The 22,762-nt window shown below is 44.6% G+C and overlaps 1 pseudogene; it reads right to left on the bottom strand.

Moving 5' to 3' along the window:
- Positions 1-622: 622 nt before the first annotated feature.
- On the bottom strand, positions 623-22,213 carry LOC123101831 (uncharacterized; annotated as a pseudogene).
- Positions 22,214-22,762: the final 549 nt, after the last annotated feature.

The following is a 22,762-nucleotide window of genomic DNA, read 5'->3' on the forward strand; positions in this document are numbered from 1 at the left end:
GAGAGGCAAAATTTTGTTTCTCATGGAGGCACAAATTTGCTTCCGCAAGAAGCACAGCTATGCCTCTCGCAAAAGGAAAACACATGTTTTGTTCCACGAGAGGTAGAGATTTGCTTACGCTAAAAGCACAACTGTGCCTCTCAGAAAAGAGGAAAACGTGTTTTTAGGCACATATTTGCTTCTCATGGAAGCACATATTTGTTTCCGTGAGAAGCACAAATTTTCTTCCACATGACAGGTAAAAAAAAAAATCATGCTTCCAGGTTCGGTTTTTTTGGATTTTTCATGGAAAATTTATTAAGACCAATTAACATGGGATCTAGTTTCGACGATCTCAACGTGAGAAATCCAATGGTGAAAAAGGTTAGGTAGTTGAACGCAAATCTACGAAAAAAGGGAAACTCCTAGATAGGGACTAATAACGTATATGCAGTGACCTTTGCAAGGGGTGCCCCTTAGTTATTTCGCCTGTATGACACCTATGGGCGTCAAACATGGAAGGCTACGCCTAAAAGACTGGGAAAATGGGCTAGCCCACTCTGGCACGAACGCTTTTTTGTTTTTTCTCTTTGATTTTTAAGTTGGTTTTTCCAACAAAAAAGTATGTTGTATTTTTATGGAGCTAAATATTTGAAAACCTATAAAAAAGTAAAAACATATTGCAGAAAATTATATTAAAATGTTCAGCATATCTAGAAAAAGTTCACCGTATATTAAAAAATGTACATCATATAATTAAAAAATGTTTAATATATATAACAAAAAATGTTCATCATATACAAAAAAATCAAGATGTATTAAAAAGCCCATGAAAACCCAAAAGGGAAAAAATATGGAAAGGAGAAATTATAAAATTAAAAATGGAGAAAAAACCAAAACCCAAACATAACACAGAAAACCAAAAGAAAATAGAAAAAACCACCTCTTTGAGTGACAACAAAAAACGAAACAAAGCCAGAACACAGATGACTAGGCTCTTCATCCTTGCGACATAGCTCAGCTGCTTCAGACTGATGGTTACCTTGCTTTTTAGCTGTGTGAAAGCCATTCATCTGATCCTCGAAGTTCGCATGTCTTTGCTGATTTCCAGTAGATTGCTCACTGGGTTCCTTACAAAATTGCATCGAGCCGCTGCAGAAAACGGATAAATTTTTCCAAGCTTCAGATTTTGTTTTCTTAGCCCTTTCCAATGCTTTATCAGCTTTATGGCAATAGCAAAAAGGGCAATCAAAATGGCCAGAGTCATCGAATGTCACCGATGAACCAAAACAGGTCGCATGGGCGGCTAAGAAGCAGCTGGAACATTTCAGCAACTGCCCATCTTTACCGCATTTCACACATGAGTCCTGTTCCGTCAAGCGGAGTGCTGCCGCAAAGAGACTCTAGCCTACCATACATTGTATTCATTATGTTTCTGCCATCAGGTGACTCTTGATCAACTTTGTCAGTACAACTGACTGCCAGCTCTTCGCCATTCTGAACATCCAAACCTTGAGCTGCGCAATTACCTGCAAACTCATTTATTTAGTGATGATGGAACGAAAATATAAGCATGTGCTTTATCACGAAATACAAAGTATTTAATTTACCTATCACAGACTTGATGGGTGTCTCAAAGCCAGTCACTGGTGACTTCTGGTTCTGCCATTTGCTAGTCTGTGCATCAACGAGCTCTGAATGTGCCTCCTTCAGCTCAAACTCCTCAAGATTCTTCATGCTGATAGGAGATGGTTCTAATGGGCCTAAAAAAGGTATGTCGCATTCTGTCAGCACGTTTCGTGAAGATATGTTTTCTTAAAGAAGCTTATGTTTACTAATAGGATATTCAACAAATTCGGAAACTTATATGTTACAGTTTGTTTGTAGAAGCTAGTTTTGAAAGCAAAGTTTCCCTAAGCTCAAGAACTCTGTATATCTGCCGTGAAAATATAGTATACTACCTTTCTATACATTTTGTTCTAAATATTCACATAAAAGCAATGGTCAAAGTTGCACACAGAAGTTTGTGCCCATACTACAAACATATATTTGTCGAAAGGTAATCAAAACATATTTGACTCAAATCATGTAAGGTGGGGTTTTAAAGAGAGAAATATTCTCAAAAAAATGATGAAAGAAAAGATGACAAAAACCCAGGAAAATCGGAAAGACAGAATATTCATATCATGATGAGTAATCGTGAACTATCTGACACTCATTGAGATGGAATATTTGATCTCTGGTTTGCTTTTGAGTTTGATGGTGAAGTGGTGAACAGAACTTTTCTATAAAATTACTAACAAAACTATATAATTAGTAATTTAACAGCACATTTCCCATGTTAACTTTTCATCATAAATCATTAACCATTAAAAGTTAAAAAGTAAGATAAATTGGCGCTCTTATAATTATTGCAATTATCTCAACGGAAGATGTCTTTTGGAAATATGATGATACTAACATCCTATATGAAACATTTTTTTGGCAGGAAAATGTGTGTGTGCCACTGTGCTCGTTTTACTTAGTGCAAAACATAACGTACTTACCATTCTTCTGGGAACTAAAAGGTGTCTCAAAGCCCAGTGGTGACATTTGTTTCTGGTATCTGTCAAGAGCAGCGCGCCAAACCTCCTCCCATGCATGTTTCTGACCCTCCACTGTACGTCATCACAAACATTAAATGTAGAAAAGATAAACACAGAGCAAATCAATCTACATCGACATCCTGTGTATTTGCACTTACCAGGTCGTCCAAAGGCCAGAACCATGGCAGCCTTTGATGGTGGTTTTCCCTGTCTAAAAAGAAAAGAAAATTACATTGCAGAAACTCAAATAACTGTTGAGACTTAGAAGTAATAACTCACTTAAGATCTGCATTTATTAATATATGTGCATACAACTGCGCATGCTGTTCATCGGTGAACGCTTCGTGCGCCAAAGCTTCACAGGTGTTCTTAAGTGAACTTCCAGGTGTCCTCACACCCTAACAATTATGATAAAAATCATGTTAATATATAAGAAAATAATTTCTGAAAGAAAAAGCTCTTCAGAAGGGAAGGAACCAGACCATGTAGGAGGGAAGTGATGGATGAGCAAACACACCTGCATGGCACACAGAGAGTGATGGAAAGAGGGGGAAGGGGATTACCTCGGTATCTGGAACAGCTTGAGATCCGGCATACGGTTTCCATTCAGGAGCCTGAATCTCCTCTGATGAATCTGTCGGTGCTCGCTCTGCAAACAAAAGGCTCTCTGTATTATATCAGCTTGACTGATTTCGAGCAAGGTAAGCGGCCAAGATTCAATTTCACAATCTAGCCAATGCAAGGCAGGAATCCAATCTCAGGTAAATACTAACATCAGTAGCCCAAATTTTGGCAGGCTGTAAAAGCCCCTATTTTGAACCCAAAGTATATACGAATTTGAAAGAAAAAAGAGGGGCGGCGAAGGTGACTTGGGCACGTGAGCAAGCACATGAAAATCACAAACTCGCTGCATAAGCAATGGATTGAGGGGATCAAACACAAATTGAAAGGAGAAGCCAGGTAGCTGGCGTCTCCGTACCTAGAGGAGGAGGGTTGCGTACGGGGCGTGGGGCGGACTTTGCTGGTGGTTTTCCCTGGCTACAAAGAAGATACAATTAAATTGGAGAAACTCACATAACTGCTGAGACTTGCAAGTAGTAATAACTCACGTAAGATCTGCATTGACTAGTATCTGTGCATCCAACTGTGCATGCAGTTCATAGGCGAATGCTTTATGCGTCAAAGCTTCACGGGTGCTCTTAACCCAACTTACAGGTGTTGTCACATGCTAACAATTATGATAAACATGTCAATACATTACCACTAACCACAACAAGTATGACAAACCATGTCAGTATTAAAAATACAATCTAAAAAATAAAAATAGTTCTTCGGTAGCGAGGGAGCCAGACCATGCATGTGAGAGGGAAGTGAAGCATGTGTACCGCAGTTTCTGGAAGAGCTTGAGATCTGACATAAGGTTTCCACTCAGGGCTCTGAATCTCCTCTGGTGAATTTGGCAGTGCTCCCTCTGTCAGATATTAATCTTGTCATTTTGTTAGAACATAATTAGTGGCTGCGTCTGCATGTAGCTAGCTTGGTTGAGTCGTAGGTAGTTACCGAGGAGTGGATCGAGTGATTCGGTCAGCACAAAAGTGTTTAGTTTCCATGCATGTAGGATCATGTGAGTGGCCAGCCAAGTGATTTGGCCGAGTCAAGTTAGTGGCCGTTGTGTTAGCTAGTGGTTAGTGCATGGAGAGTTTAGTGGAGTTAGTGGAGTATGGCGTGAGTGTGGGTCTTGGCTGAGTGCCAAACTTTGTATAAATAGTCATCTGATTTAGTAATGGAAGAAGCCATGAGGGCTGAGCACCGAAGATGTAGCCAATGTATTCATCAAGGAGAGAGTGCCTCGGCAAAGCTCTTGTGCTTCTCCTTGGTGTATGCGTGTGTGTGCGCAGAGGTTTTCACCATGTGTTCTTGTGTGAGACAAAAGTGAGAAGAAGAGAGTTGTGTGAGGCAGCTCGAGGTAGAAGAAGAAGAGCGGCGCTGCGAGAGGAGCGGCGCCAACACCCTCTGCAAACAAAAAGGTTCTCTGTATTATATCGACTTGACTGATTTCGAGCAAGGTAAGTGACCAAGATTCAATTCACAATCTAGCCAATGCAAGGCAGGAATCCAATCTCAGGTAAATACTAACACCAGTAGCCCAAATTTTGGCAGGCTGTAAAAGCCCCTATTTCGAACCCAAAGTATATACGAATTTGAAAGAAAAAAGAGGGGCAGCAAAATCACAAACTCACGTTCCGCATCGTACATATTGTGTGGAGCCCCAGAGGCGACTCGCCTGAGGGGCTCACAAACTCACGCTCTGCACCCTAGAGCCTAGACCCTAGGCGTCTCGATTGAGGGGCTTGAGCCCCAGAGGAAACGGATGAAAATATTGTGTGGAGCCATGGTCCGTACATCTACAGGCAGCATATACCTGGAAATGTGCACAGCGCGTATCAGAAAAATTGGCGGGAGCGATCAAGAACTACTTAATTATCACGCTAACATTTACTAATAAAACCTACTGCATGCCCACAATATAGGCTATAAAAAATCCCCTCGTCGATGCAATGGCTGTCTCCAGTGCACCCAGATCAATCTACATTTTTATGTTCGCCTCCACCGTGGTGTTTTTCCTGGCATGGTGCCCTGACCAACTACATAGCTACATGATTCCTTTTTCTTTTAAATGCTACAGATTAGCACACCAAAATATTGCGCGCTGACTATTTGTATATATATACTCCCTCCATTCCTAAATATTTGTCTTTCTAAAGGTTTCAACAAGTCTATATACATACGAAGCAAAATGAGTGAATCTACACTCTAAAATATGTCTATATACATTCGTATGTGATAACTATTTGAAATATCTAGAAAGACAAATACTCTTTGGCCTCTATTAAAGATGAAGAAACTATGTGTCAGATGTCAGATAAAGTAAAAGAAAAGACAATTCTAATGCAAAAAATTTGTAGATTTAGATGGGCATAGCAAAACATTTTCGGAGACCAGAGGGTTTAGAGTCATGCATCAGTGTGTCACAAAAATACAGCATAAGGATGCGGTCTGTGCAAAAACATGAAGTTTGGCTGTGTTTCTACAAATTTGAATGACCTTTTGACCCCGGCTGCATGGTTTTTGTGCAACATGCAAATATCATGGACAGATGGATCAAGGCAAACAGTAGAAGATCAAGGAAATTTGGATGCTGACAATGGTGCCGAGCCGAGCCTAGGGGAATTTGAATGCTGACAATGTACATGAAAACGGTACAAGATGGAACGGTGCTGAACTTCCCCTCTCGGAAACGGAAGGGGGGCGACGCCGGCCGTACCTCGAGGAGGGGGAGGAGGGCCGCGAAATGGCGTAAACCCTAGCTTGCGCGGGGTGACGGGCGGGCGGCGCGCGGGATCCGGCCGAGCGGGGCCGGCGCGCGGCGGTGGCCGGCGTTGATTCTCCCAGGTCGACGGCTGCCGCATGGGCCATCGGATGAGGGGTGGAGTGGAGCGGGGGAGGAGAGTGGGGTTTGAAATTGGGTGACGGGACTCTAACGAACGCGACGGCCGACCTTTTTTTCGCTAACGGAAATAGATTTTTTTTAGAGAAGCTAACGGAAATAGATTAGAGAGAAGACGACGGTGGGAGATGAAAGGGGGAGAAGGGCCTGGGCTGGGCTGCACCGCATCATCTGTTCGAGCAGCGCCGGCGGATGTCATTCGGCCCGATAGCTGAAACCACGTTCCCCTCGGAAAAAAATAAACCCCCAACATTTGGCTATTTTTTTAAGGACAGTAAAACTGACGGTGTGCCGGCACCCATCTCGAGGACGAGCAGGAATTAAACTTGGGGATGCTTGATACGTCTCCAACGTATCTATAATTTTTGATTGCTCCATGCTATATTATCTTCTGTTTTGGACATTATTGGGCTTTATTATTCACTTTTATATTATTTTTGGGACTAACCTATTAACCGGATGCCCAGTCCAGAATTGTTGTTTTTTGCCTATTTCAGAGTTTCGCAGAAAAAGAATATCAAACGGAGTCCAAACGAAATGAAACCTTTGGGAACATGATTTTTGGAACGAACATGATCCAGGAGACTTGGACCCTACGTCAAGCAACCATCAGGGAAGCCACGAGGTAGGGGGGCGCGCCTTCCATCCTCGTGGGCCCCCTGTTGCTCCACCGACATACTCCTTCCTCCTATATATACATACGTACCCCCAAACGATCAGATACGGAGCCAAAAACCTAATTCCACCGCCGCAACCTTCTGTACCCACGAGATCCCATCTTGGGGCCTGTTCCAGAGCTCCGCCGGAAGGGGCATCGATCACGGAGGGCTTCTACATCAACACCATAGCCTCTCCGATGATGTGTGAGTAGTTTACCTCAGACCTTTGGGTCCATAGTTATTAGCTAGATGGTTTTTCTCTCTTTTTGGATCTCAATACAATGTTCTCCCCCTCTCTCGTGGAGATCTATTCGATGTAATCTTCTTTTGCGGTGTGTTTGTTGAGACCGATGAATTGTGGGTTTATGATCAAGTTTATCTAAGAACAATATTTGAATCTTCTGAATTCTTTTATGTATGATTGGTTATCTTTGCAAGTCTCTTCGAATTATCAGTTTGGTTTGGCCTACTAGATTGATCTTTCTTGCAATGGGAGAAGTGCTTAGATTTGGGTTCAATCTTGCGGTGTCCTTTCCCGGTGACAGTAGGGGCAGCATGGCGCGTATTGTATTGTTGCCATCGAGGATAACAAGATGCGATTTTTATCATATTGCATGAGTTTATCCCTCTACATCATGTCATCTTGCTTAAAGCGTTACTCTGTTCTTATGAACTTAATACTCTAGATGCATGCTGGATAGCGGGTGATGTGTGGAGTAATAGTAGTAGATGCAGGCAGGAGTCGGTCTACTTGTCTCGGACGTGATGCCTATATACATGATCATACCTAGATATTCTCATAACTATGCTCAATTCTGTCAATTGCTCAATAGTAATTTGTTTACCCACCGTAAAATACCTATACACTTGAGAGAAGCCACTAGTGAAACTTATGGCCCCCGGGTCTATTTTCCATCATATTAATCTTCCAACACTTAGCTATTTTCATTGCCTTTTATTTTACTTTGCATCTTTATCATAAAAATACCAAAAATATTATCTTATCATATCTATCATATCTCACTCTCGTAAGTGACTGTGTAGGGATTGACAACCCCTTATCGCGTTGGTTGCGAGGATTTATTTGTTTTGTGTAGGTGCGAGGGACTCGCGCGTAGCCTCCTACTGGATTGATACCTTGGTTCTCAAAAACTGAGGGAAATACTTACGCTACTTTGCTGCATCACCCTTTTCTCTTCAAGGGAAAACCAACACAGTGCTCAAGAGGTAGCAATCCTCCTTTGAGGCCTTCGCTTTGAAGAGACGATTTTGCTGCATCGCTGAGTTGATCTACCAGGAATTGGGTGGAGAGCCGCGAGATGGAAGAAGAGAGTAGAGATTTTTCCACGGAAATAGGGCGGACAACTACAAAAGTGCGGGCTCCGCCTTCCTTTTGGGTGGGCCAGAGGTGTCAGTGTCCGACGTGTCTCGTGTCCGGACTCCCACAAAGCCCCTCCCTTGTTTCACTAGTAGAAAAAGGGCCTTCAGTCCCGGTCCATAAGGGCCTTTAGTCCCGGTTCTGGAACCGGGACTAAAGGGTCGGTACTAATGCCTCTCCCTTTAGTCCCGGTTCAATCCAGAACCGGGACTAAAGGGCGCGGCCACGTGGAGCTCCAGGGACTAAAGGAAATTTTATGATTTTTTTGAATTTTTTTGAATTTTTTTATTTTCAAATTTCTGAATTATTTTAACCTCTAGTCTGTAATCACCACCCCTCATCACTTCTCAATTTATCCTCTAATCACCCCTCATCATTCCAAATCATCTAACTTCCCGAACGATCACCCATCCTCCCACTCCCCCAGCCTGAGCACGCTTAACTTCCGGGTTCTATTCTCCCTCGCTCCAAGTCTGCACTTGTTGTTTTCCTGACAATACTAAGATGTCAATCCTATTAACCTTCAGGAATTTTGCTTGAGCATGAAGTGACACATTTCATAGTTTTATTTTGAAACTATTGTTTTAAAAAACAATAATTATTTAGTAACACTAATATTTCTTGAATAATTAGTATGACCATTGTTTGACCACAGTTTGACCAGATTTGACCAAAATTGAAATAACTGAAATAATTATTTAGTAACACTAATATTCTAGAATAATTAGTTTGACCATTGTTTGACCACAGTTTGCCCACTGTTTGAATTTTTTTCAATTTTTTTCACTCTAGATCTTAAAAGCCCCGTAACTTTTTTTCTATTAGGTTTTTGAGGATTTTGAAAATGTTTAACGGGGTACCCCCGTTAAATTCGGATGTAACTTTTCGAGTAGATGATTTTTCATATAAAAAACTTTTTCATACGAGTTAGTATGCAAAAGTTATGCCCATTTTTACAAATTTCAGAGAGATTTTGCAAATAAAGTCAAAATTCACATTTGCAAATTTTCCCAACAACTAGACCACATATCACATGGGAAACTTATTTTCTTTTATTTTTTGACATTTCCATCATTTTCTTTTATTTTTTTAAACTGAAAAGGCGATCCAAGGGGGGGTAGAGTTTGAAAATGGGACCTTTAATACCGGTTCATGGCACGAACTGGGACTAAAGGTCTCAACCCCATTAGTCCCGGTTCGTGCCTCAAACCGGGACTAAAGGTCTAATCTTTAGGCACGAACCGGGACCAATGATTGTGGGCCAGGAGCGAGGCCCATTGGTCCCGGTTCATCCCACCAACCGGGACCAAAAGGTCCAGATGAACCGGGACCAATGGCCCACGTGGCCGCCGGCCCCCTGGGCTCACGAACCGGGACCAATGCCCCCATTGGTCCCGGTTCTGGACTGAACCGGGACTAATGGGCTGACCCGGCCTGGACCAAAGCCCTGTTTTCTACTAGTGTTTGGTCCCGGTTTACATGAATATTGTCGTCTGGACAGCTTCACGGATGGATGGGGTCGGCATTGGATGCTTTCCGCGGTCCGAACAACTGTATCCAATTGTATGCGAACGGTTTGAGGGTCGGTGTTGTAGATGCCCTTAGCTCGGGCATGAACATGTACGTATGTCGATTTGGATGCTGGCTAGATTGCCCTAAGAGCATCTCCAATTGAAGATGCAAATTTGAAGATGTAAAAGAGGAGATATAAAAATGTACATCTCCAAAAAGTGCTTTTTACATCTCCAAAAAGAGGCAACTCCAACAAGTGATGCATATTGGAGATGTAAAACTGCAACTCCAATAGATGATGCAAAAACTAGTGGGTGGCGGCTGAACGGCGTCGCGGCGTGATTCGGGGCGGTGCCGTGGGGCAACGGCGAGGCAGCGGCGGTAGTGCGGTGTGACTCGGGGTGGCGCCGTCGGGGCAACGGCGGTTGTGCGTGGCGGCAGCGGAGGAGCGTCGGAGGGGTGGCGGGGGTGGTAAATCGTGACGACGACGACGCAAATCTGGGCGGTGGAGCAGCGGCAGAGGAGCGGTGATTTGAGGCAGAGAAAGGAGGAGGAGCGGCATAGGAGTGGTGAAGGGGCTGCGGTTGCGTGAATAGGGGCGGCGGAGTAGCCGCGGCTGCGGCGAGGTGGGTCAGACCACCGACGGCGATGGAGGAGGCCACGGGGTCTCCGGCTTCGGCCATGGTGGCAGCGGTTGCGCGGGAGCCAACTGAAGGCCGGTTGACGCACGGCTAGCGTTTTTACATCTATAGTAGGTGGAGATGCAAAATTACATCGCGAAGTGTTGCATCTACTATTGCATGGCAGTTGACTAATGGGCTTTTGGAACCGGGACAAATTATTTTTTTACTGGTGCATTTTACATCTCTGAAAAATGTACACCTCGAGATATTCTAACTTACTTTGGTTTTCCCGATAATAGATTGACGTTTGATATGAGAGGTGTCAAGCTGGTCATAGTGGAGAGTAACTTAGACTAGTGTCATGCATATGACACTAGTCTAAGTTACTACCTTCATAATGCAAAGTAACACTGGTGGAAAAACAGGCTTCCGTCCAGCCCCATAAGTCGCGAAGCTGTAGGAACCGCGACTAATGGGACCTTTAGTCGCGGTTCTGGAGGTGAACCGCGACCAAAGGCCTGGGCCCAGGGCGCTCGGTGGCCAGCTGGCGCACGTGAGGGTCTTTAGTCGCGGTTGGCGAGGACAACCGCGACTAAAGGCCTTCGGGCACCTTTAGTCACGGTTTGCCAGGCCAACCGCAACTAAAGCCCCTCCCCTATATATACCCATCCAGCAGCCAACACTTAGCCATTTGGAGCCATTCTCTTCACAAGTGGGTGTAGGTTTGCTTTTGGTTCCTCTTATGCACATAAGGTGTTTGATGAAATGCCCCAAGAGCATGAAACAAACATGACATGAAGTGTTGGAGCCACACTCCTCGATCGCGGTTAGCAACTTGATGAACCTTTGATGTGTCATTGATAAAATATGCATGTGTGCAGTTCATTGTTTAATTTATATTGTTTGTAGCTAGTTAGTTTAACAAATGCATGATGGTTAATTATATATTTTATATTATAATAATGCAGATGAATCGGCAATGGATGTACGGTAACCGACTCTCCGGCGAGTTCACTACGGGTTTGAAAGATTTCCTCGTAGTGGCTAATGCGAACAAGCAGGGGGGTTTTGTTATCTGTCCATGTGTTATCTGTAAGAATCAGAAGGGTTACTCTTCCTCAAGAGATGTTCACATGCATCTGCTTCGGCACGGTTTCATGCCAAGCTATAATTGTTGGACCAAGCATGGAGAAAGAGGGGTTATAATGGAAGAAGATGAAGAAGGGGATGATTTCATCGATGAAAGCTATCTTGCTCATTTCGGTGATACTTTCATGGAGGATGCTGAAGGTGAAGGGGAAGGTGAAGAAGAGGCACGTGATGATCCCGTTGATGATCTTGGTCGGACCATTGCTGATGCACGGAGACGCTGCGAAACTGAAAAGGAGAGGGAGAATTTGGATCGCATGTTAGAGGATCACAGAAAGGCGCTGTACCCCGGATGCGATGATGGTCTGAAAAAGCTGGGCTGCACACTGGATTTGCTGAAATGGAAGGCAGAGGCAGGTGTAGCTGACTCGGCATTTGAAAACTTGCTGAAAATGTTGAAGAATATGTTTCCAAAGGATAACGAGTTGCCCGCCAGTACGTACGAAGCAAAGAAGGTTGTCTGCCCTCTAGGTTTAGAGGTTCTGAAGATACATGCATGCATCAACGACTGCATCCTCTACCGCGGTGAATACGAGAATTTGAATGAATGCCCGGTATGCACTGCATTGTGTTATAAGATCAGAGGCGATGACCCTGGTGACGATGTTGAGGGCCAGAAACCCAGGAAGAGGGTTCCCGCCAAGGTGATGTGGTATGCTCCTATAATACCACGGTTGAAACGTCTGTTCAGGAACAAAGAGCATGCCAAGTTGTTGCGATGGCACAAAGAGGACCGTAAGTCGAACGGGGAGTTGAGACACACCGCAGATGGAACGCAATGGAGAAAGATCGACAGATGGTTCAAAGATTTTGCAGCTGACGCAAGGAACATAAGATTTGCTCTAAGTACGGATGGCATGAATCCTTTTGGCGAGCAGAGCTCCAGCCATAGCACCTGGCCCGTGACTCTATGCATCTACAACCTTCCTCCTTGGTTGTGCATGAAGCGGAAGTTCATTATGATGCCAGTGCTCATCCAAGGTCCGAAGCAACCCGGCAACGACATCGATGTGTACCTAAGGCCATTAGTTGATGAACTTTTACAGCTGTGGGGTGGTGTCCGTGTGTGGGATGAGCACAAACAAGAGGAATTTGACCTACGAGCGTTGCTTTTCGTAACCATCAACGATTGGCCTGCTCTTAGTAACCTTTCGGGACTGTCAAATAAGGGATACAATGCATGCACGCACTGCTTACATGAGACTGAAAGTGTACATTTGCCAAATTGTAAGAAGAACGTGTACCTTGGGCATCGTCGATTTCTTCCGAAAATTCATCCAGTAAGAAAGAAGGGCAAGCATTACAACGGCAAGGCAGATCACCGGCCGAAGCCTGCGGAACGCACTGGTGCTGAGGTATTTGATATGGTCAAGGATTTGAAAGTCATCTTTGGAAAGGGTCCTGGCGGACAATCAGTTCCGAAGGGAGCTGACGGGCACGCAGCCATGTGGAAGAAGAAATCTATATTCTGGGAGCTAGAATATTGGAAAGTCCTAGATGTCCGCTCTGCAATCGACGTGATGCACGTTACGAAGAATATTTGCGTGAACCTCCTAAGCTTCTTGGGCGTGTATGGGAAGACAAATGATACAAAGGAAGCACGGCAGGACCAGCAACGTTTGAAAGACCCTGATGACCGGCATCCGGAATGGTTTCAAGGTCGTGCCAGCTACGCTCTGACCAAAGAAGAGAAGGTCATCTTTTTTGAATGCCTGAGCAGTATGAAGGTCCCGTCTGGATTCTCGTCCAATATAAAGGAAATAATAAACATGGCGGAGAAAAAGTTCCAAAACCTGAAGTCTCACGACTGCCACGTGATTATGACGCAATTGCTTCCGATTGCTTTGAGGGGGCTCCTGCCGGAAAATGTTCGAGTAGCCATTGTGAAGCTATGTGCATTCCTCAATGCAATCTCTCAGAAGGTAATCAATCCAGAAGTTCTACCACGGTTACAGAACGATGTGATCCAATGTCTTGTCAGTTTCGAGTTGGTGTTCCCGCCATCCTTCTTCAATATTATGACGCACCTCCTGGTTCACCTAGTCGAAGAGATTTTCGTTCTCGGTCCTGTATTTCTACACAATATGTTCCCCTTCGAGAGGTTCATGGGAGTATTAAAGAAATATGTTCGTAACCGTGCTAGGCCAGAAGGAAGCATCGCCAAGGGCTATGGAAATGAGGAGGTAATTGACTTTTGTGTTGACTTTGTTCCTGACCTTAAGCCGATTGGTCTTCCTCGATCGCGGCACGAGGGGAGACTAAGTGGAAAAGGCACGATCGGAAGGAAATCAACGATATGTATGGACGGCCATTCTCTGACTGAAGCACACCACACTGTACTGACCAATTCCAGCTTGGTGGCTCCGTACTTTGAGAAACACAAGAATATTTTACGCTCGGACAACCCGGGGAAGCCTGAATCCTGGATTAGGAAGGCCCACATGGAGACTTTCGGCAGTTGGTTGAGAAAACATTTAATGAATGACAATGATGTTGTAGATCAGCTGTACATGTTGGCCAAGACACCATCTTCGACTATAACGACTTTCCAAGGGTACGAGATAAATGGGAATACATTTTACACGATCGCCCAAGATAAAAAGAGCACCAACCAAAACAGTGGTGTCCGCTTTGATGCAGCAACCGAGAATGGGCAAAAGGTCACATATTATGGTTACATAGAGGAGATATGGGAACTTGACTATGGACCCTCCTTTAAGGTCCCTTTGTTCCGTTGCAAATGGTTCAAGCTAACAGGAGGTGGGGTAAAGGTGGACCAGCAATACGGAATGACAATGGTGGATTTCAACAATCTTGGTTACCTTGACGAACCATTCGTCCTAGCGAAAGATGTCGCTCAGGTTTTCTATGTGAAGGACATGAGTAGCAAACCGAGGAAACGGAAAGATAAGAAAACGATCAGTACATCATGCGATGATCCAAAGCGCCACATTGTTCTTTCAGGGAAAAGAAACATCGTGGGAGTGGAGGACAAGACAGACATGTCAGAAGATTATAATATGTTTGCTGAAATTCCGCCCTTCAAAGTGAACACCGACCCAAGCATTAAGTTAAATGATGAGGATGCTCCATGGATACGGCACAATCGTAAGCAAGCAGGGACACAAGGGAAGAAATGATGTGTAATAATTTATTGTACCAAACTTTGTTGAATGGATCATGTGAATTATATTACCCGTGATGTGTTTGGTGTCCATTTTCGAATGATACATGAAATTTGGAGTGATGTAGTCCATGACGCTCCATGGATACCAAAGTTTGACGACCGGCCTCTGGTATATTATTTGATATATTATTTGTATTTTTAGAATTTTGAATTGAATTAGTTTTATTTTTCTGAATTTTTTGATATATTATTTGTATTTTTAACATTTTGAATTGAATTAGTTTTTTTTTCTGAATTTTTTGATATATTATTTGTATTTTTAGAATTTTGAATTGAATTAGTTTTATTTTTCTGAATTTTTTGATATATTATTTGTATTTTTAACATTTTGAATTGAATTAGTTTTATTTTTCTGAATTTTTCGATATATTATTTGTATTTTTAACATTTTGAATTGAATTAGTTTTATTTTTCTTAATTTTTTGATATATTATTTGTATTTTTAGAATTTTGAATTGAATTAGTTTTATTTTTCTGAATTTTTTGATATATTATTTGTATTTTTAGAATTTTGAATTGAATTAGTTTTATTTTTCTGAATTTTTTGATATATTATTTGTATTTTTAACATTTTGAATTGAATTAGTTTTTTTTCTGAATTTTTTGATATATTATTTGTATTTTTAGAATTTTGAATTGAATTAGTTTTATTTTTCTGAATTTTTTGATATATTATTTGTATTTTTAACATTTTGAAAAAGAAAAAGTATTTGGAAAATACTTTTAGTCGCGGTTGGCCTGCCCAACCGCGACTAAAGGTGGTTGCGCGCGGGAACGAAAAACCCGCCAAAAAAGTCCTTTAGTCGCGGGTCGCCTCCCCAACCGCGACTAAAGGTTACCCTTTAGTCGCGGGTCGCCTCCCCGACCGCGACTAAAGGTTCTCCTTTAGTCGCGGGTCGCCTCCCCAACCGCGACTAAAGGCCCTTTAGTCGCGGGTCGCCTCCCCAACCGCGACTAAAGGGGGGGCTATAAATACATGCGCCCGACCCGTCGCCTCCATTTCTCCGCTCTGCCTCTGCCGCGCCGAAGGCCTGCCGCCCTCGCCCTCGACGCCGCCCGCCGTCGACCTCGCCCTCGACGCCGCCCGCCGTCGCCCGCGCCCTCGACGCCGCCCGCCGTCGCCCGCCGCCCCCTCTCGCCCACGTACGGCGCCCGCCGCCCCCTTTCGCCCTAGTACGCCGCCCGCGCCGGCCTCCCTCGCCCACCACCGCGCCGCCCCGCGCCGGCCTCCCTCGCCGGAGAGGCCTCGCCGCCCGCGCCGGCCTCCCTCGCCCACCACCACGCCGCCCCGCGCCGGCCTCCCTCGTCGGAGAGGCCTCGCCGCCCTCGCCGGCGGCCGGCCTCGCCGGCGTTGATCGAGAGAGAGAGAGAGAGAGAGCAGAGAGAGAGAGCAGAGAGAGAGAGAGAGAGCAGAGAGAGCAGAGAGAGAGAGAGAATTTTGTGATTTTTTTAAAAATAATTGTGAACATTTTAAATAATGCATATTTTCAAATCCATGAACGTTTTTGGAATTCATTAATATTTTTTTGTTTTGATGAATTTTTTGTGTCTAATAAAATCAATTTTTTGAAATACACGAATAATTTTTAAATTCACGAATATGTCATGAATCAGTGAAAAAATTAAATACGTGAACTATTCTGAAATCCCTAAACATTTTTTGAATACACAATATGTTTTTATTCCTGTTTTTTCCACAAAATCATCAACATTTTTGAAAACCTTTTTTTTTGCAAAATCACAATGTTTTTGTATCCATGAACATTTTATGATTCATTTTTTTGAATTCACATACATTTTATGATTTCTCAAATATCTTTTTTCATTGCTATATTTTGATATACTGAATTGTTTTAAAGATGAAAAGGATAAAAACAGGAAAAGAAAAAATGAAATGAAATGAAAAAGAAAAGAAAAAAGAGTGTGGCCAGCACCCCCCGCCCTGCACATGGGCCATCCCGACCCCACATATATTCGTCTCCATCCGCATCCCTGGCCAAACCCTAGCCACTCTACTCCAAGCTCTGTTCGGACAATTTGTTTATACGGAGAGGGGCGGCGAGGGGGGCGGCGATGCGCGCGGTGTTTTTTTAGGGATCGAGAGGGGACGGCGAGGGTTATAAATGTGTTGTCCTCGCCTCCCCTCTCCGTGACGCCGTCGTCTGCCGCCCCGTCTCGCGCTCTACCGCGACACCCTCTCCCACCCCTTCCTCGCCCCCTCCTTTTGCCACCGCCCTTTCGCCACCGCCACCGCCACCGCCCCCCTTCTTCACTTAATTAATTTGTTTTTACTACATGTTTTCAGGACTGATATAATGGCGGACGATAGAGCTGACCCGATTATGGACAACTATGATCCGGACGGTGAAGCACATATGTTCGGCATCATAAACGGCGATATTCTATATGTGCCGACCGGAGAAGAAGAAGATGATATCTCTTCTTATCTGAACCTTGACGGTGAAGATGAAGGGCGCCGTCAGCAAGATGATGCCGAACAAACGTCGATAAACGACGATCTTCAAATGGAAGTAGCAACCACCTCCGGCGCCGAGGTATATATATACATTGAGCCTCTGGTGATACAAACTAACTGATTTGAATAAATATGTGTGTACTAACGCGCGCGACTCTTTCTTATTTTAGCCCTCGGCCGGATCGTCGAAACAATCGAGTACGTCGTCAAAGCGTGGCGCAACCAAGACGATGAAACAAGGAGAAACATGCACCATCGAGGTTGTCGACAGTGCAACCGGCAGGCCGCTGGAGCCCCGCAAGAACGCCACCAAGTTTGTCAGCCAATGCGGAGCCATTGTTAGAGACAACGTCTCGATCACCGTCCAGGAGTGGAATGAGCCAAAGAAGGCACGAATTGATGGTTTCACTTTTGTCGATAAGAGAACAAAAAAAGATTGCTTCAAGAAGCTTATGGAACATTTCGTTCTACCTCCGGAATACAACAAATTCGATGAGGAGGGTAACAAGATTGAGGAAAACAAGGAGAGGAGGAGGCTAGTCAAACAGTTCGCTCTTCATAAGATGGCCGACGCATTCCGGAAATTCAAGCAAAATCTAGTCCATGACTTTGTCAAGCAGAACAAGACTCCGGATTTCAAAGGACAATATGAGAAACTGAAACATGATTGGCCAGAATTTGTGAAGCAAAAGAAATCGGAGCAGTTCATTCAAATATCGAAAAAAAATAAGGAAAATGCGGCTAAGAAGGAGTACAATCATGTTATGGGGCCAGGAGGGTATCGCATTTGGGTGCCTAGGTTGGAGAAGATGGAGAACGAGCTGACGGCGCGAGGAATCCGTCCAGGTACGGAGGGATGGGACCCAAGGGCCAAAAGCTGGTGGTACGGGCATGGGGGAACGCTGAACCCGGAGACAGGGGAGTGTGTTTACCGGGGCAAATTAATTAAACCCACCCAAGCCCTTATTAACGCAATGAGGGATGCTCAACAGGGGAAGATCAAGTTCAACAGAGAGAACGACGCGCTGACAAAAGCCCTCGGGAATCCTGAACACGGAGGACGTGTACGAGGCATGGGGCACATTCCGTGGAAAATAGGGTTCCCCCAGAACGATGACCCGTACGGTTACAGAAGCCGTAAGAGAAAGATGGATCGGGAAGCAGATGTTGTGGCGCGGTTGGCATCGGAAATGGATGTGATGAAGAAAACCATGAGTGTACTAGTAGCCGAAAGAGATGCAGCTCGGGTGCAGCATGAAGATCATCCAGCGGATCTCGGAAGCCAGCAGCGGAGAAGCAGCGTGGCTTCCACGGAGGCCCCACCGGCTGGTGCAGATGCACCGACGATCGAAATTACTGCACCGGAGCCTCTGGTGGTCGAAATTACTGCACCGGAGCCTCTGGTGGTCGAAATTACTTCACCGGAGCCTCCTCGCTACCCCGTGGACGATATAAAGGAGATGAAAGAATGTCATCTGTATTATCCTATCGGGAACATGTCCATGAAGGTAGCCATCGGCAGTGCTTTACCATGTTTACCTGGAGCACTCCACCACAACAACCCCATTCAAGATGGCTATGCTCGTGTCACGGTGGAGGACATAGTCCAAGGGTTTGAGGACCTGGAGATTGACATTGCTACACCTGAAGGGGAGAAAAGACTTGGAGATGTCAAGCGCCATTTCATTCTATGGCAAAAGAAGTTTATCAAGTTTCCAGGCGAGGCGCCAAGGACAACAAGTCCACCCCCCTACGGTGGTGGTGGTGGCGGTGGCGGTGGTGGTGGTGGTGGTGGTGGTGGCGGTTCACCTACACCTCCGTCACGTCAGCCGACGCCGCCCCCCAGTCCACAACGTCCGGCGGGTGATCAGCCGCCGCCCCCCAGTCCTCGTCCGGCGGGTGATCAGACGCCGCCCCCCAATCCACCTCCGGCAAAGAAGCAGAAGCAGTCCTGGATTATTAACCCGGACCCTTATGTACCTAAGACCACAAAGGTACCGGAGCCATCACTGAAGCCTCTCCCCACAAGGCCTTGGGAACGTAGTGCCGAGGAAGTCGACGCGGCCGCGGCTGCTGATTTGGAGAAATGGAAGGCGGACTGCAAGAAGAAAAGAGAGCCCGAGCCCAAGCCAGTATTTTCTGATGAGCAAAAGAAGTGGGCTAAGTCATTTTTGAGCACACCGTCCCAAGCCGCGAAGAATCTGCCTAACGACTATGCACGTGAACTTCGCAGGCAGGCACTCATGTTCAAGGAGAACAAAGAGCGGGAGAAGGCCGAAAGTAAAAAAAGCGGGAAACAAGTTGCCCAGCTCGGGGAACAAAGTAAACAATCGATTGCCCCGCTTATAGTGGAAGCCTTCTGTCCGGATGCCCCCGAGATCATACAAGCTGCGGCAGCACAGGGATTGACTGTAACGAGTGCCAGAGAACAAGCGGCCAACTTAGGTATTACTCTTCGTGAACTGTTAGGCCTTGATGAGGCGCCAGTGAAGGAGGTAGTAATTACATATGTCAAGAATGGGCCTCTCGTCGAGCCTGCGCAGGAAAAGGATCTACCTCCACAAATGAAAGGTCTGCTGAAATGGTACAAGGGTTACATAAAAAATAAAAACGCCAAAGAATATATTTATGCGGAAGTTAGACATGAGCATCACTTCAAACATTACTATGTACAAATTGAACTGAGTGAATTGTTCCAGCTTTTCAATCTGCGCGAGCTCGATAAATCTATCATCAGTTGCTACGTTCTGTAAGTGATTTATTAATTTCTACCCCATCTCGTTCATATTGCCTGCACTATATATATGTCCTAACTATATTGTTGTGTCCGCTATTATACATGCAGAATGAAGATTAAGGAATGCAGAGTAAGGAACATCCATGATGTTGGGTTCATTGACCCACACATCGTTAATGGACATGTGTTGGAGCGTCACCCCGCCGACGTGGAGGCAGACCTGTGGCACTTTCTTACAAAGCAGGAACTCAAAAGTGATATTCTATTTCCTTACCATTTTGAGTGAGTGTTTCTGTCTTGAGCACATTCTCTTTTGTTTACTCCATGCATGGTATGTGGCCGGCTAATCGATGAGTTATGCATGACGTACTGTGCATGTATCGTGTCCGCAGGTTCCACTGGATTCTGCTAGTAATTAAAGTTAACACCTCAGAATGTCTCGTCCACGACTCTGTGAATATGGATCCAAAGCTTTGGGGCGGCATGAGAAGAATGCTGCAGAAGTAATTATTTTCATTCATTTGCGCTCTATATCGATCGGCCTATTTCGTTCATTTCCTAATATCAAGTAACTAATTAATAACTCTCTTGTTCATTTAATTTTCTTTGCCTCGTAGGGTTTGGAGACGGTTCGTAGATACAAAGGTCGGTGAATTCAAAAAAGAGCTAGAATTCAAAATGTTAAAGGCTAAGAATGCTGGGGATATTCAGCCACCGGAGACCAATCTATGTGGATACTATGTCTGTGAGATGATCCGGAGATACACCTCTGAGCGGGTTCCGAGTGATACCAATGCTCAGAGGAATAACCTCCGGTGGATGCTTAGTCCAGAAGCTCGCTTCCGACCACTTCAAGAGGAACTAGCTGGATGGTTCAGCAGGGAAGTCCTCCATCCTAAAGGAGAACACTATTACGAGGACGTAGAACTTTATATGCATTAAATCATGTATGGAAACTTGTTCAAAATTGTATATGGTCATCCGATGATATTAAATATATATTGTATATTCCTCTTGAATTCTTTTTGGTTCTAATTTCAAATTTATTTGAAATTGTACATTCATATGCATGTATGTAGTACCGTAGAATATATGAAACTCCTTCAAAATTAAAATAAAGCACAAAAGAAATAAAACAATACAAATTAAACAGAAAACAGGTTTAGGGGGGGGGGGGCTAAACCCTAAACCTGTGGCGGCCTTTAGTCGCGGTTGGCCAGAAGAACCGCGACTAAAGGTCCTCCGCCCCGACGGCCGCCTGGCGCCCACGTGGACGGGCCTTTAGTCGCGGTTCTTAAGGAGCCGCGACTAAAGGTGGGGGGCTTTAGTCGCGCTTATTTGGTCGCGGTTGCGCAACCGCGACTAATGGCAGTTGCGAACCGCGACCAAAGGCCTTTTTTCCACCAGTGTAACATAATAGTAGTATCATAGATGGCTTTATTTATTAGCTCATAGAATCATCTTGTCTTGAAAAGCGCTATGTTACAGTAACATATTATATTACCACCTCTCATTAATTACTCGCCACATAAGCAGAATTTTTTCGAAGTGCGCTATATTACTACCTAAGTTACTCCCACTATGGCTAGCCTCATCCCAAACGGATCATTCGCACCGGTAATGTGAGCGAACGAATACAGACCTCGCGGTGGTTCGCACGACAGCGTGGCCCGCACCAACGTCCTGCTACCTGGGCCTTCCTGGGAAACGGTAAACCTGCAAAAACAAAACAACAGTATTTACAGTAAAAAAATACCTACAGAAAATAACCATGCTGCAGTGAAAAAAATACCTACGTGGCAAAAAGTATGCCAAAAAGTAAATCTGAAAAGACCAGCATGGTATTGCCACGTTGAACCACAGAAAGAAAATCATAACTGTCTAATGCGCGTTCTAAAAATCATACAAAAGGATTTGCCATGGTCCACTAAAAAAATATGAAATCCTGCATGACAAAAGTTGCGTAGTAATCTAAGAAGAAAAAACCAACAAAAAAAAGGCGATGGACATTAAGTTGCCCTCCATTTGATGTAGCAAATAGTACTCCCTCTAAAGTCTAAACCCGCACGTGCAGAAATATTTTCTAAAAATAACAGGCATAGTTATCCGGTTGCTGTCACCTATTAATTGATTGGATCATGATGTGAATAGTTAGTCGGGTTCCTGTTGTTTTCATCTGTTAATTGCTTAGAGGATAATATGAACAGTTGGTGGCATCAGCGTGGATACTTATTTGTTCAGTAAAAGCCGTGCCATGCGGAAGGCAGGGATGTACATAACTAACATCCCTCCTCTTGATTCAAAAAACCCTCCCACACGAAAACTTATTTCAGAATCCGCTTTATTCACCAGCATGTTTGCCTTCGCTGGTCCACCGTCGTCTGTCGCGCCGCCGCCATAGTATGGGCCAGAAACGCCATTCCGCTAGGCAGGATAGATATTCGAACATCTAGCTTTCAACTGTGCACCATGCGAGAGTCTTCATGACATCTGATTTTGCAGATTATATTACTGGTTCTTCTGATTTGCGCCATTCTAGCGAAACCAATCATAAGACCACAATCTGTTTGGCGCATAAGCATTCTAGATTCCCCCGATGATAACGTGTCCACGTTTGGTGATATAGTCAAACAATTCAGTGCTTTACTGAATCCAACCTTCCGCATGGCGCGGCTTTTACGTGCATTTGAATCGATGATGGGTATTGCGTGGTTTTCCGGCTTATATTGCGCCTAAGTATAGTAATGTCTGTGAGATCAAATGTTCATGCGCTATGGTTTTGGACTCGTTTTTATAGGACGTGGCTAGACGGCGCCTGCGTGCTCGATGGGGCGTTTGGGCGCACCTTTCATACAATCTAAGTACAGTCCAATTACACGCATCACATACTAAAACAGGAAAATCACCTGATCCCTGTGTCTGCTCGCGCTCTCCTGCCCCGTGATTCCTCAGGAATATCCCACATGCAT

This window comes from Triticum aestivum, chromosome 5A (genome assembly GCF_018294505.1).
Source record: "Triticum aestivum cultivar Chinese Spring chromosome 5A, IWGSC CS RefSeq v2.1, whole genome shotgun sequence".
Classification (NCBI taxonomy): Eukaryota; Viridiplantae; Streptophyta; class Magnoliopsida; order Poales; family Poaceae; genus Triticum; species Triticum aestivum.